The 13,953-nt window shown below is 43.8% G+C and overlaps 1 protein-coding gene, 1 long non-coding RNA gene and 1 pseudogene across 2 annotated transcripts in view; 2 read left to right on the top strand and 1 right to left on the bottom strand.

The window, feature by feature from the left end:
* Positions 1-13,953, top strand: part of LOC146672933 (uncharacterized) — a 405,352-nt gene that overhangs the window by 198,186 nt on the left and 193,213 nt on the right. The window lies entirely within an intron of this gene.
* Positions 1-13,953, bottom strand: part of LOC146672937 (uncharacterized) — a 339,553-nt gene that overhangs the window by 171,675 nt on the left and 153,925 nt on the right. The gene's annotated exons all lie outside the window — the stretch shown is intronic.
* Positions 8,761-13,876, top strand: LOC146672947 (uncharacterized; annotated as a pseudogene).

Below are 13,953 nucleotides of genomic sequence, written 5' to 3'. Positions count from 1 at the left end.
GTAACAGACTCACCTGTTAGCAGCAGCTCTGCCCTCACAGAGCTCAGCTGCTTATTTTAGTCAGCAGGAAACATTAATATTATGGACTACAGCCGTCTGTCAGGGCCGTTCAAGGACACAACGTCACACACAGGTTTAAACTGTTAGACTCATGAATACCCACAACGTTCGATGCACATTTCTCTTTAACAGGAGCAAACGGCCTGATCAGATAATATAAGAACTCATAAAAGAAGATCTAGTTCCTGCATTTATTACTTCCAGGCTGGACGACCATAATTCATTATTATCAGGACGTCCTAAAAACTCGCTGAAAAGCCTTCAGCTGATCCAGAGAGAGTTTGTTTCACACTGGTTCCTGTTCTACCCGCTCTACTGTGGCGTCAGCTCCCAGTCTGCAGTCAGGAGACCTTCTAGCTTTGACATCATGCTTTAAACTCTGAAAGATTTCATTCTGTTTCCTCCAGAGAACTCCCCACACCAGCAGAACAAGAAGAACCACCGAAACCAGACCTGCTACAACCAGCACGAGGGTGGAGGAGGAGGGAGGAGCGGAGGAGTCTGTTACAGGCCAAACAAGAGCAGGAGAGTTCACAGGATTAGAGGAGGTGCAGGTGTGGAGATGAGGAGGAGGATCTGCAGGAGACATGGTGAAGATGGTTCAGTCAGCTTATTTTTACTTCAGGTGAGTTCAGGTCTTTATACAGGATGTGATGTCATTGTCTGACCTCTGACCCTCAGAAAGCCCTGAGGAGATTCTCCAAACACATCAGTAGCACAGGAGTAGAGACCTTCATCAGACTGCTGGACGTTTGTGATGATGAACTCTGATTTATTTCCAACATGACTTCCATTAAAGAAGAAATGAGCTGTGATGATGTCACCATTGCTCTGTCTGCAGCGCAGTGACATCACTTCCTGCTGGCACAGGATCTGGAGGGATCTCCAGGATCAGAGCTTTATTGGATCAGCAGACACAAACAGAGTGATGCATAAATCTGTGACTGGCATCAAATGTGTTTGTGTTCTTGTTGGAGCCTCACTGATGGTTTGACTTCATCTACTCAACTGCAGACAGCAGCAGCACACACACCTGCAACAGGAGGTCAGAGGTCAGTGAGAGTCAGAGGATACTGAGGGTCAGAGGTCAGTGAGAGTCAGAGGACACTGATGGTCAGAGGTCAGTGAGAGTCAGAGGACACTGAGGGTCAGAGGATACTGAGGGTCAGAGGTCAGTGAGAGTCAGAGGACACTGAGGGTCAGAGGACACTGAGGGTCAGAGGTCAGTGAAGGTCAGAGGTCACTGAGGGTCAGAGGACACTGAGGGTCAGAGGACACTGAGGGTCAGAGGTCAGTGAAGGTCAGAGGTCACTGAGGGTCAGAGGACACTGAGGGTCAGAGGTCAGTGAAGGTCAGAGGTCACTGAGGGTCAGAGGACACTGAGGGTCAGAGGACACTGAGGGTCAGAGGTCAGTGAAGGTCAGAGGTCACTGAGGGTCAGAGGACACTGAGGGTCAGAGGTCACAGAGTGACACAGCCTGAGTGTATCATCACCATCATAGTTTATTTATATAGCACTTTAAAAACACACAAGGCTGACCAAAGTGCTGAACAATAGAAACATAATAGATACAATAAGAATAATAAATAGGATAAAATTACAAACATAGCAAAAACAATAAAATGTAAGTAAATACAAGTCAGTTAACCACTGAGTCAAAAACAAGCAAATAAAAATGTGTTTCTCTGGATTTAAAAGCAGCACTGATGTCGACTGCCTCGTGTGAAGAGGAAGATTATTCCAGAGGAGCCACGATGGAGAACGCTCCGTCTCCTCAGTTTCAGCCCTGATTTGGGGACTGAGAGCAACGGCCGCTCAGCTGACCGGAGCGAACGAAGAACACGGTGAAGAACAGTTCCTGTTCTGTCAGTGACATACAGGAAAGACAGACGATGCCAGAGGAAACATGGACTGGTTTAGGAGGAAGTAGCACCAGTTTAGTGTGATGGTTTAGTCAGAGTGGGAGCTAAAAGTGAACCTATAGACAGAGCTCAGAGGAGTGTGATGGTCCCCAGTTCCAGAAACGGTGGCAGAGCCGAGATTAATAACAACTAAGAGGATATTTGCACAAATGGAAGAAAGCAGTCTTACATATTTGTTTAATATGAGCGTTGAAGGACATGTCCTGGTCAAAAATGACTCCAAGGTTCCTCACAGCGTTACTGGAGGCCAAGGTAATGCCATCCAGAGTAAGAATCTGCTTAGATACCATATTTCTAAGCTTTTCAGGGCCGAGTACAATAACCTCAGTTTGATCTGAATTAAGAAGCAGAAAGTTAGCGGCCATCCAGGTCTTTATGTCTTTAAGACATTCCTGCAGTTTAACTCATTGATTGTATGAAATCTCCCAGAATAGATGGTTGGAGTGTTTTCTAATCATATTGTGTTGGGGAAACATGAACATGTAAAACGTTCCAGCACATCGAGCTCTGTGACCAACACTTGTGTGTTAAGAAGAACACTTGTATAACAATATGGTGTGAAATGAAAACTCTGACGTTCAACACAGCATTGTTTCAGTCATCAACACATTCCTGCACTTTAGCTGATGTGTATCATGTGGCTTGATGGAAACCTTTTGAACACAAGCTCACACACACAGGTGTACGCAGACACACACTGTGTCGTCCTGTGCTGCTGACACTAAACACATCGTGCATTATCAGTCCAGTGTGCTGCTCAGTAGGATTCAGTGTTTATTAGTTACTGTTACTGGTGCACATGATGCTGCTGCTGTGGTTTGCTGTGGTTTACCAACAACACGGCACCGAGCTACCCTAAGGAACTGCTTAAATCGTACGTTCCTGCCTGATCATCTACTCAGTTACTCTTGGTGCAGCCTGGATCTCGGCTGAAGTCTAGAGGTGACCGGGCGTTTGCCCTGGCTGCACCAGAGTTGTGGAATAACCTTCTGATCGTGATTCTTTTAAATCACGGTTAAAAACCTGTTTGTTTAATCTCGCCTTTCCTGCTCGTTCATGCTCGCACCTTAGACTTACTCTATTTTCCCTTATACATATTTTTAATGCCTTGTGCTTTCATTATGTTTTATATTACCCCTGTGTATTAGTGCCATTGACCTGTGAGTATATTTGATACTTTGCTGAGGCCTCATAAGACTCGTGTTACTTCTCTGTGTCTTATGTTAAGCACTTTGGTGTACCGCTGGTTTTTAAATGTGCTCTATAAATAAAGTTGTTGTTGTTTCCTTGGTGTGCTGGTTTCTTTTTGCTTCTTTTTGCTTCTTTTTGCTTCTTTTTGTTTCTTTTTGTTTCTTTTTGCTTCTTTTTGTTTCTTTTTGCTTCTTTTTGCTTCTTTTTGTTTCTTTTTGTTTCTTTTTGCTTCTTTTTGTTTCTTTTTGTTTCTTTTTGCTTGTTTTTCTGCAGGATGGGATCAATCAGATCTTAGTGTCTTTTCTCTCTGTCCCTCTTCTCCTCTGTTTCTCTCCTTATCTTTACTTTGTCTTTCTTCTGTCTCGGCCCAGTCCTGTCTGTTCTGAGTGTAATAACTCAAAAGTAAAACAAATCTATTACATTTAGCATAGCAAAGCCATAATGATCCCTTTGCGAAATAACTGTGGGGGCGTTTTTCTTGGCTTTCAGATTGTTCTGATTATTCTGATGGTTACAGGTCAGGACAGGCAAAAGAAAAATGGTGTCAGCTGCATGTCAGTGAAACTGTACACTTACCTCCTACTGATGACATCAATGAGATATGATACCAACCACTGCACCTGCGACACCTACAGCCTGCTCTAATGGCTCTAACAGCACATCGTGATCACAGCATTGAACACATCATACATTTGGGCAGGTTTGTAGAAATGAGAGCTGCTCAGTCCAAACTGGCTGAAAGCCTCCTGTCCTGTTGGAGTCTGTGCTGTGATTGGTTCTCATGTAGTGCTCTTCTACACCACCTGAACTCTCACTTTACTCAATATTTACTGGCTGTATGAAACTCGCCTCACACAAACACTTCTTTCTGTGCTTTTTCTATCAAAGTGCTTTCTGTCTAACGCACACACATCCACAGTCCAATGCATCTAACTTTGTGTTCGTGTCCCGCCCGAGGATATTTAGCATGCAGCCTGGAGCCGCCAGGAGTCAAACTACCAACCTCCAGGGTCTTAACAGGTGCCCGCTCGACCTCCTGAGCTGTGAGAGTGAAAGGATGAAGGTGGGACTCAGGAGCAGGAGCAGGGAGGCAGCTGCAGCCTTCATGCTGTCTGCACTGACTGAGAGACGCCTCCAGCTTCCCTTTGATCTCATCGGGTGTGTGCTCTCTGTGTGAGTATGCTGCTGTGTTACTCTGATGAGTTGCTGAGGCTGTGATGATTAAACAAGCTGTTATCATCATGAAGAATCCCCTCCACCCTCTGCACCACCTACTGGACAGTCTGACAGGTAACTTTGCTGCCTGACACTCTGCACGCATCGCCTGCATCCACCAGTGAGACAAACGTCTAAATCTAAACTCTCGTACAGAACTTAAACCCTTTGCTTTACTATTGAATTGTTCTTGTCAAGTTCAGATTGTGGTGCAGTTTTAAAGTGACACAAAAATCTGTTGGTGACTTTAAATCTTGTCAAAGCACAGAGACGCTACGAGCCCCTCACTGCTCCTTACAGAGACCAGAGGAGGGTGGATGAACTGTTGGTGTCTTTGCTGATGGGTTAGATGAGACGTCACACAGAGGGTCTGTTACAGGGATGTCAGGGGGTCCTGGTGTCCCACAGCAACCACACATGGCAGCAGGTCATGTTATTGATGGCATCATTGTGTAACTGTGTGTGAATCAGGACGTATTAAAGAGTCTCCTTTACTGTCTGAAACTGTCCAAAGCTTCCTGATCAACACTTCCTGCTGCACTTTCAGATCCTCTCTCTGCTCACAGGAGAATCAAACCACTGACCTTTGACCTCTGACTCCTCAGCGTGTTTGCTCTGCAGCTTGTAAACGATGACATAATGAAACATGTCGTTACAATAATGTCAGATGTTGGTGTCGCTGACGTTAAAGTCACAGTTGTAGATCACGAGAGCAGAAGTGTCGTGTTCAGGTGTGACGCAGCTGCTGTCATTAGATTTAAATAGAAGCGAGCGTCCAGCCAATGAGATCAGTCCTGCTCTGTGTGCTCTCTCCTGGTTGGTCTGTGGATGTTGTCATTACAGGTTATTTCAGTGCGGTTGGGGGTGTAGCGTCCTGATGGTGTTCCTCCTTCAGCTCGGCTCTGTCGGGGTCGTAGGTCCAGTGTTTGAGTTTCTGTAACTTCTTCATGTTTTTGGTGAAATGTTCCTGGTTCCTGTTACCATGACGTCTCAGTGTTGTGTCTCTGGGCTTCTTGTAGGTGACGTCTGGTTCTTTTGTCCTCCTGGTCCTCTGTGAGTTTTGTCCTTTGGTGTCCCTGTTATGAAGTCAGTCAGGTGTCTCTGTTTGGGCACCTGTGTGAGGTTAGTCTCTGTGTTATTGTGAGTCTCTGGTCTCGTGCACTTTGTGTTGTCCTGATTCTCTCCTGCTGTGTGTTTATTGTCTCCTGTTGTTCATTTCATGCTTCACACTCGTGCTGTGTGATCTCTCACACAGCATGAGTGTGCTCTGTGTTTCTGTTACACGTCCCTAGTTTCTTCATTTAGTGCATGTTGTTGTATTGAGACTAGTTTGAGTTTATCAGGCAGTCGGATTCATGTTGCCACACTTTCATTCATTCATTCACCTCAAAAATGAATTGGAGATTACTGATGGATGAGTGAACAGATCAGAGACTCTGTAGAGTTTAACGTTTTTAACCTTTCGAGTCATCGAGAGGCTCCATCAGCTCAGTGGTGAGGTTGTTGTCAAAGCCCTCAAAGCCCTTTTAACCAATAGAGCTCATCCAGGTCTTTAACAGAAGCTGCAGGTTAACTCTACAGATCCAACAGCAGCGTGATAAAGAACGATACATTCGTTCAGACTACAATAAACACATTCAGTTACAGAGTCACAGGTAAGGGTCTCATACTGTGATGTAGTGCAGGAACGTTAATATTTACAGTAAAGTAGAAATGAAGCTGGTTAAAAACAAAGTCAGGCTGACATTGTGTGAGAGAGGAGTGCAGACTGCATTAATAACTAACATGTACACTATAAACACAACTGCATGAAGGTGAAATACAAACCATGTTTGGGCTCTTGTGGCTCACAGGTGAGTTCAGGCTGAAGACTCGTCATCCAGACTGATGGAGAGCAGCAGGAAGCACTTCCTGAAGTAGCACTAAAGCTTGTGAATGAATTGTTTCACAGCACGTGCAGTCCCATTAAGAGATTAAAGACAAATAAAAGACTTTAAACGAGCCTCACATGTACAGGTAGGGAGTGGAGTGAAATTAAAATGGGCTAATGTGCTCAGACTTGTTGCAGTTAAAGACGTGCTGCAGCACAAGCTGCAGACTCATAATGGATGCATCAGTAACCCCACAATAAAGTGCGTTACAACAATCCAGCCTAGATGCAACAAAAGCTGTTTGCATCAAACAGGAAGTCGCCCCGTGTCTTTTATTGCTAGGAAGGAAGCTTTTTATGCAAGAAGGGAGCAAGAAGGTGAGATGTTGAGGGGATCCTCACATGCATTATTCTCTCTCATGGACAAAATGATTCAAAGCTGTCCAGAGAGACGAATCCCCGATGCTGCTAGAATGCTTCCTGATCAATTAGCTGAAGGTGCTGATGGACACTTTCATCTTCTTCCCGTGCTAAACCACCATGCTTAAAAGTGTTTGAGTTCACTGAAGGCTCAGCGTGAGCAACATGTTGTGAGGAAGTCTGTTGTTGCGTGTTGTCTTCACTGATCTCTGATGTATGTAAGGCTCTGGTCTCCTTCTCTGTGGTCCTCTGATGCTGTGTTGAAGCTCTCTGTGGACCAGGGTTGTTGCTCTGACTGCAGCAGCTTTCCTTTGGTTTGCTGGTGGTGTGCGTGCTGATCCAACATCAATGTGCTGTGACTGGTGAACAAATGCACATGTGTGTAACCATGTTATTGTAGTTTTACTTTGTCTGCACTAAACGAGTCAGTTTGGCCTCATTTTCACCAAACAGAAACTTGTTTCTGTGACTGAGTTTGATTTCATCTCCTCTGCACATGTTAATGTGACTCATCAGGTCCAGCTGCCCATCAGGAAGCTTCTGTGTAGAACAAAGGAGGTGAAACGGACTAACTCGGTGGGGGAGGGGCTTCCTGCTTCCAGGAAAAGGTCCGGCTGTGTATCCTTGCTGATGGTCATCATCAGTGTGTGTGGAGTAAACAGCTATAACACAGTGGTCAGCACAGACTCCTGACTCCATCACCTTCATCCTGAGCTGATGGAGTCCTGACACCTGCTCAGTGTGTTTAACATTTTTCTCTGTGTGTGGATTTAAATGTTTGTCCGTTTGTCCTGCAGCGTCAGCTTTTGGTCCTGCACAGTGCTGCGACTCTCAGCTTGTGTTTCTATCCTGCACGTCTCTACATGATGCTCCTGAAACTGTTTCCTTTCCTGCTTCATCTTTTTCCTTAAAAGGAGTTTAGACCGCGAGTCGTTGCTGATAAAGGGAAGTGATGGACTTTCAGTCTGTGCTGGTGATGATGAGCAGCTCTCAGGCAGGACCAGTATCATGGGCATGAACAGAGTCAGGATCAGCTTTACCATAAACACAGACAGCTGACAGATGTTGATGTGAGGAGCTGTTGATGCTACATGTCTGCTGTGTGCTGCTGTGATTGGGCAGCTCTGCATCATAGGTCCACCCAGCAGCGTACACAGGCCTTGAAGGGTGGAGAAGGAGGAGCTTATCAGAGCGCACTGGGATGTGATGGAGCTGTTGTGCAGTTGCCATGGTGATGCTAGCATAGTATAGTGTGTATATGTGAGGACTCAGGAGAGGCCCTCTCTCTCTCGCTGTCTTATTTCTTGTGCTCGGCCTCGTTGTGTTGAAGCTCTGACAGCCTGAGGTTACTTTGCACAGACTGTTCATGTCTTTATCACAGAGCAAACTCCAGCAGAGTCAGCAGATCATATCAGTGGTGTTGGGAAGACGGAGGTCTGGGCTTCTCTACTTAGAGAACACGAGCAGATAATTGGAAGAAGAAGAATCAGGAAGTTGAAATTCTGACTTTGTTTTTTCAATGGTAGAAAAGATGTTTCAGTCTTCTTTTGTCCTTTGCCCTCACACACTTAGATTGCTCCTCAGAGGCAGGGCCGTGCAGAGACGTTTGAAGGGGCTCAAAGTTAAAAAACCAGGCTGGAGAACAACAACACATTCATCAAGAACCTCATATGGAAGCACATCATGTTACATCACTGTGATCATGTGGGGACGATGCAGAGCAAACGTAGCCGGTGTTTTACCTGATGGGTACAATGTTGCTGTCGGCCTGAGACATTACAGAGTCCACAGGAGAGATGGGAGCTGATTAAACACGTGTTATGAGATAATAATAAAATGACAGTGCTTGGAAACACAAGGCAACAAAACTGTGAGAAATCAACTCTGCCTGTGAATCACTGTCTGACTCTCTTCCTCCTTCCATCTTCTCTCCACGTGCTGCCCATCTGAGAACACTTTGCTATTGTATTGATCTGTTACTTAATTATCCACACATGACACCTTTACACCTGATCCATAATAAAGTGATGATAGAAAAACATTATAGAAACAGAGCCCTGCAGCTTACTGTGAAACTAAAGATGTTCCCTAAAACGGTGCACAGACCTACAGACCCCTGCCTGCTGTACCCAGTGAGCTGGCAGCTGACGAGCATCACACAGGTGATGTTTGTCGCGCTGTTACACACACAGCACGCTCGTCTGTTTCAACTCATCAGTTGCCACAAAACAGCTGAACGTGTCCATAATAAGCTGACACTGCTGTGTGTTACAGGCTACAGTGTGCGCTGTTCACCTGCTTACTGGTTTCCTTTGCATCAGTCTGTCTCCCAGTTTGTGTTTCTCCTACAGCTCTGCACCACCCATGTGGCTCTTTGTGAGCTCGTTCCCACCTCGTAACCAGTGCGCTCTGCCGTTAAGAGCGATCATTGGTTAATGGTAGTCATGTGACTGCTGCGAGCCAGCTCATTTTATTTAACAAAATTGTGATTAATAGTTAAATATTATTGTTGAGGGGCACAGACAGGACTCCACACACACATGAAAAGAAAAAACCCTCAAGAAAAGGCCACTGGTGGGACCCATAAAGAAGCGCTCAAGCCCCTCCCACCCCCACATGCCTGCTTAGATATGCCAGATGTTCTGATGTGCTGATGAATTTGAAGTGATTTAGTTTGAGGAACTGATCTGGAATTGCTCTAAAGATTTTCAGTGTTTGTTTGCAGCCTGGTGAGCCTCTGTTTTTATACCCGTCATGTTGCTGACGCGATGCCAGATGATGTTTCTGCAGCTCTTTATTTTTATTCATATAAAACATGGAGTTTGTTGTCATGTTTGCCTTTTGCTGCCAGCAGGTTCAAATCAGCCTTTTTTAATATTTTCTCAGTTTAAACATTTGATGTTTTTTCTCAGTCGTCTTGAGATTTTGTTTCATTTCTGAGATCATCACATTCTTTCAGTGCCATGATCCACAGACAGGACAGACTCAAAGACATCAAACTCATGTTTGGATCTGTGTTCGTTCATTATCTGATGCTCGTCAGCTGCAGAAATCCTCTCAGGAAAAGAGTTTCAGCTTTTCTTCAGGGTCACAGTGATGCGTTCAGGAACACCTGTGAAACACAGCAAACTGAGTTCTGCTTCTCTCAGTGGGACGCTCGAGTGTTTGGGTCCCTCTGTGGTTCACTTTGCTGGCCTCTAGTGGGCACGAGGTGAACTCATCATGTTGGTGTCAGCTGTATTTGACAGCAGCCACCAGTCTGCAGTTCTGTATTTGAACCTTTGAATCTCCACAAGTGCAGATATGAAACACAGCTGGGAATGATTCTTTTTGTGTATGTGGACGTAGTCTGTGGGTGGCAGTAATGGGGGTGCCCCACCTTTTCCCCTATGACAGCCTCCCCCACTTAACCCTGAGCTGGACAAAGAGAAAACGACGTCTTGTATTTGGCAGCTGTTACATCAGACACTGTGACACAAACACCTGATGACTGAACAGGTTTCCTGACAAACTCATTTTTATTTTGCTCTGAGACATTTTCACTCACACAGCCAAGGGCGTAGATTTGGCACGGACGGAAGGGACGTGTCCCCACCAATAATTTGATCTGTTCGAGTAAAGAAAAACAACCCGATAGAAAGAAAAAAAACGATCTCCCAGCGGTGCAGAAAGAGTTAAATTACATTCTTTACTGGAGTGCTACGTCATGTGACAAATATGGCCAATGTGATTGGCTGAGCCTTTCAGGGAGCTCTGTTTAGTTTTAGCAGCAGCAAGCCTGCGCTGTGAGGAGGAGAGGAGGATGGCAGCAAAGAGAAAGAACCTGGATATAAGAAAGTATTTTTGAAAGAAACCTGTAAGTCACAAACTCAAGCTCACTCATAAAATGTGTCCGTCATAGTAACGTTACAGGCTATGCTAGGCTTTGGCCCACATCAGTCTAAAACTGTATGTAACCATGAATAACGTGTTTGGGAAGCTAACTGCACAACAGGCAGCACTGTTAGTTCTCTCAGTCTCAGAGCAGCGTTTCTAATTTTGATTGAAACTGTCAGAGGAAACGGAGCCTCGAGCAGCCAGGATATTAGTTTACAGAGGCTGTTAGAATTATATGTCTAACATTAAAATGTTGGTGACACAATAATTTCATCCTAATGGCACTGATATATTCATAGGGTTAATTTTTGAGACAAAATATCATGAGGTAGTCACGATTTTGCAAATATTCCACCTTGTAGTGCAGTTTGCACAAATTGTTGTAAAAACGCACTCAGCCTACAAACATTACTGATCAGTCAAGATCTGCACAAAGTGACAGAAACACTGAAGCAGCTCCACATTTTATTCTTATTGTCATGTATGTCCTGTTTGTCAGGTGAAGAACCAACACAAAGCTCAGAGAGCAATGGTGACACAAGGTCACAGGTGGAATTGGATGATGACTTGTTGGTTCATTGTTGTATTTGAAGCACATGTGTGACTGCATGTATGTGGAGTGCCTCACTGTTATTGATCAGGTGACAGAGGCAGCTCTGCCATGTTGTAGCTCGGAGGTGAAGAGGCGAGCTCACAGGTGACTGACTGATGATGTGGTGCTGTAGATTAACTAGTATTTATTATCATGACAATTATCAGGCTGCTTTTAGTCATCCCAGTATCCTCAGTTGAGGCTGAAAGAAGCTTCAGTGCTCTCAGAAGACTAAAAACATGGCTAAGGTCAACAATGACTCGAATGAGATTAAACAATGCTGCTGTGTGTCCACCAGGAGAGACTGGACAGTATAGATGGAAAACCAATATGCCAGCAGTTTATCTCAGTTAACGAGAAGAGCAGGCCTGTGTTTGGCTCCTTCACATAGTGGACATTGAGTTGTTGTGTGGGACACCAGTAGTATTAATGTCTGTTGCTGTAACAGTAGCTCATGCTTAGAATAGAAAATCCCAACTCATTGATCTGATCGGGGCAATAGTGTGGCTAAAATATTGCATAATTTTGCTGACAGATCTTTTACTTTGTGGTAATCTTAGATGGACATAAACCACCAGGTCATTCAGTGTTCCCTTAGTGCTAATGTATCAGAGATGTTCAAATCAAAATTTATTTATATAGCACATATTAAAACAACAGTGTTGACCATAGTGCTTCACAGTCAGTAAAAGCATGAGACAGTTAAAAAAAACAATAAAAGAGGACAACAAACAATAGGTAACAACACAACAAGCTAAAACAGCCAACTAGACAGAATCAAAAGCCAAAGTAAAAAAATAAGTTTTAAGACGTGATTTAAAAGACTGGATAGACTCGGCTGTACGAATATAAACAGGGAGGTTATTCCAGAGTCTGGGTGCCACGGATGCAAAGGCCCGGTCACCTCTCGACTTCATTCGAGACCTAGGTTGTGCTAGGAGCCTGTGATTGGACGATCTAAGTGCTCTGTTGGGATTGTATAAGTGGAGTAGTTCAGAGAGATAGCTGGGCGCTAAATTATTCAGAATATTAAAATCTATACGATATTTAACAGGGAGCCAATGTAGTTTGGCTAAAATTGGAGTTATGTGTTCATGGATTCTCGTACCTGTTAAAAGGAGAAGGGTCTGGCTGCAGCCACTGTGGAGCTCCACAGTAACCGGATACACGTGACCTCCACACTAACCGGAAACACGTGACCTCCACAGTAGCCGTAAACACGCATGGATACCGTGGAAGTCTTGCAAGTTGATCGCAAAGGTTGGGACAGAGTCTTTCTTAAATAAATTTGCCGTTAGTGATTTCATAATTCTAGGAATCGTCTAGTTTTCGTACAATGATCATGTTGCCACTTTTTTTGCGTTACAACAACATTCCTTCTTATTTTAATGTTTTTTCATCGTGCTCCATGGCAGAGAAACACACAGATCAATATCTCATTGTCGGCACTGGGTCAAGCTGTTGTAGGTAAGTACATGCATTGTCTCATGACCAGAACGCTACCATTGTTTACATGTTAGGTTTGTTCCTATCTGTGAGTATATTCTTTTCTTTGTGTACCTAGCCCCACAGGTGTGCAATAAACCCAGAGAAATCACTGAAACGGTGTTGAACCCAGCACCTTCAATGTCTGGTGACACTGGTAAAATTTCTTATTTTGAATAGTGATTGTCATATATAGGTGAAATAATAATCTTGCATTCATTATCTTGTTGTAGTTGATGGCTCATAAACGAATTTATTACATGCTGTTTCAAATGAATTTCCTTCTATAGATAGTGCTTATTTTTCTTGCATTTGTATGCATTTAATGTGCATTCTATGTAGTGTTTTGTCTGAAACCTGTTAAAATCCCTATAGGACCTCAGGAAAGAGTTGACAACAAGAAAGCCAATAGAAGGTCTCAACAGATGCAACTTTTCCTGACCTGTGTGGACCACCGTGCGAACTCTGACAAAGCCTGAGAACATTTTGGCCAGCCGTTCATCATGGTGTTTTGTACCGCACCCTGGCCAACAACAGCTTGTATGTTAAAGTTTTCAGATGTTGCAAAGTGCAACTTTTAGTGCTTATCTGATTTGGTCATCCACAGTCTATGACACCTCTGTTTTTTTAGCTCAACTATGTTCTGGACATCAGCAGACCCAAAGATGAGCTGATTGTTGAAACGTCTTCTGGATGCCTCATGCGGGCAGACTTTTGGACACTGGGTTTAAACAAACAAATGGAATCGACTGTAAGTATTTTTTTTCTATGAATATGAAATAATAAAGTGTACCTTCATTTTTTTCATGATTTTTTCTGTTTCAGATTGGAAATGGCTGTTTTGAGCTTATCACTAAAATTGTCCAGTCAAAGGTACTGTATGTTGTATATGATGATTGTCAAGCTTTAATTTAAAGAGTTGTTGTTTTAAATGTTTTTGTTTACATTCTAGGGGATAAGCATTTACATAGAAAATCTGTATGTCACCCGGACTTGGCTTGCACCCTATGGCTGTGATCCATTGCAGTCCTTTCCTGTAAGTGTACCGTCCTTTAAAGAAACAAGCAAGTAATCAAAATGATTTTTTTTTTATAACTTTGGTGAGAGTTCATATACAGGATACTTAAAAAACAATTCTGTTTCAGACTGATGCTCAGAGGATGCACATCATAGTTCTCCCTCTCTGGACCCCTGGTCATTTCCAGTTGTAAGTCTTGTTTTTTGACACGTACAAACTGTTAGAATTTTGCTATGTGTCTGAGATGTATTCAAGCTTTTATGACGCAGTTTCAAAAGTCTTTGATTGTGATCGCTTGCAATG

The sequence above is a fragment of the Rhamphochromis longiceps genome, linkage group LG3 (assembly GCF_057381845.1).
Source record: "Rhamphochromis longiceps isolate RC_006_pf linkage group LG3, R_longiceps_female_GT1.1, whole genome shotgun sequence".
Lineage (NCBI taxonomy): Eukaryota > Metazoa > Chordata > Actinopteri > Cichliformes > Cichlidae > Rhamphochromis > Rhamphochromis longiceps.
This window is presented reverse-complemented; position numbering and strand designations above follow the sequence as displayed.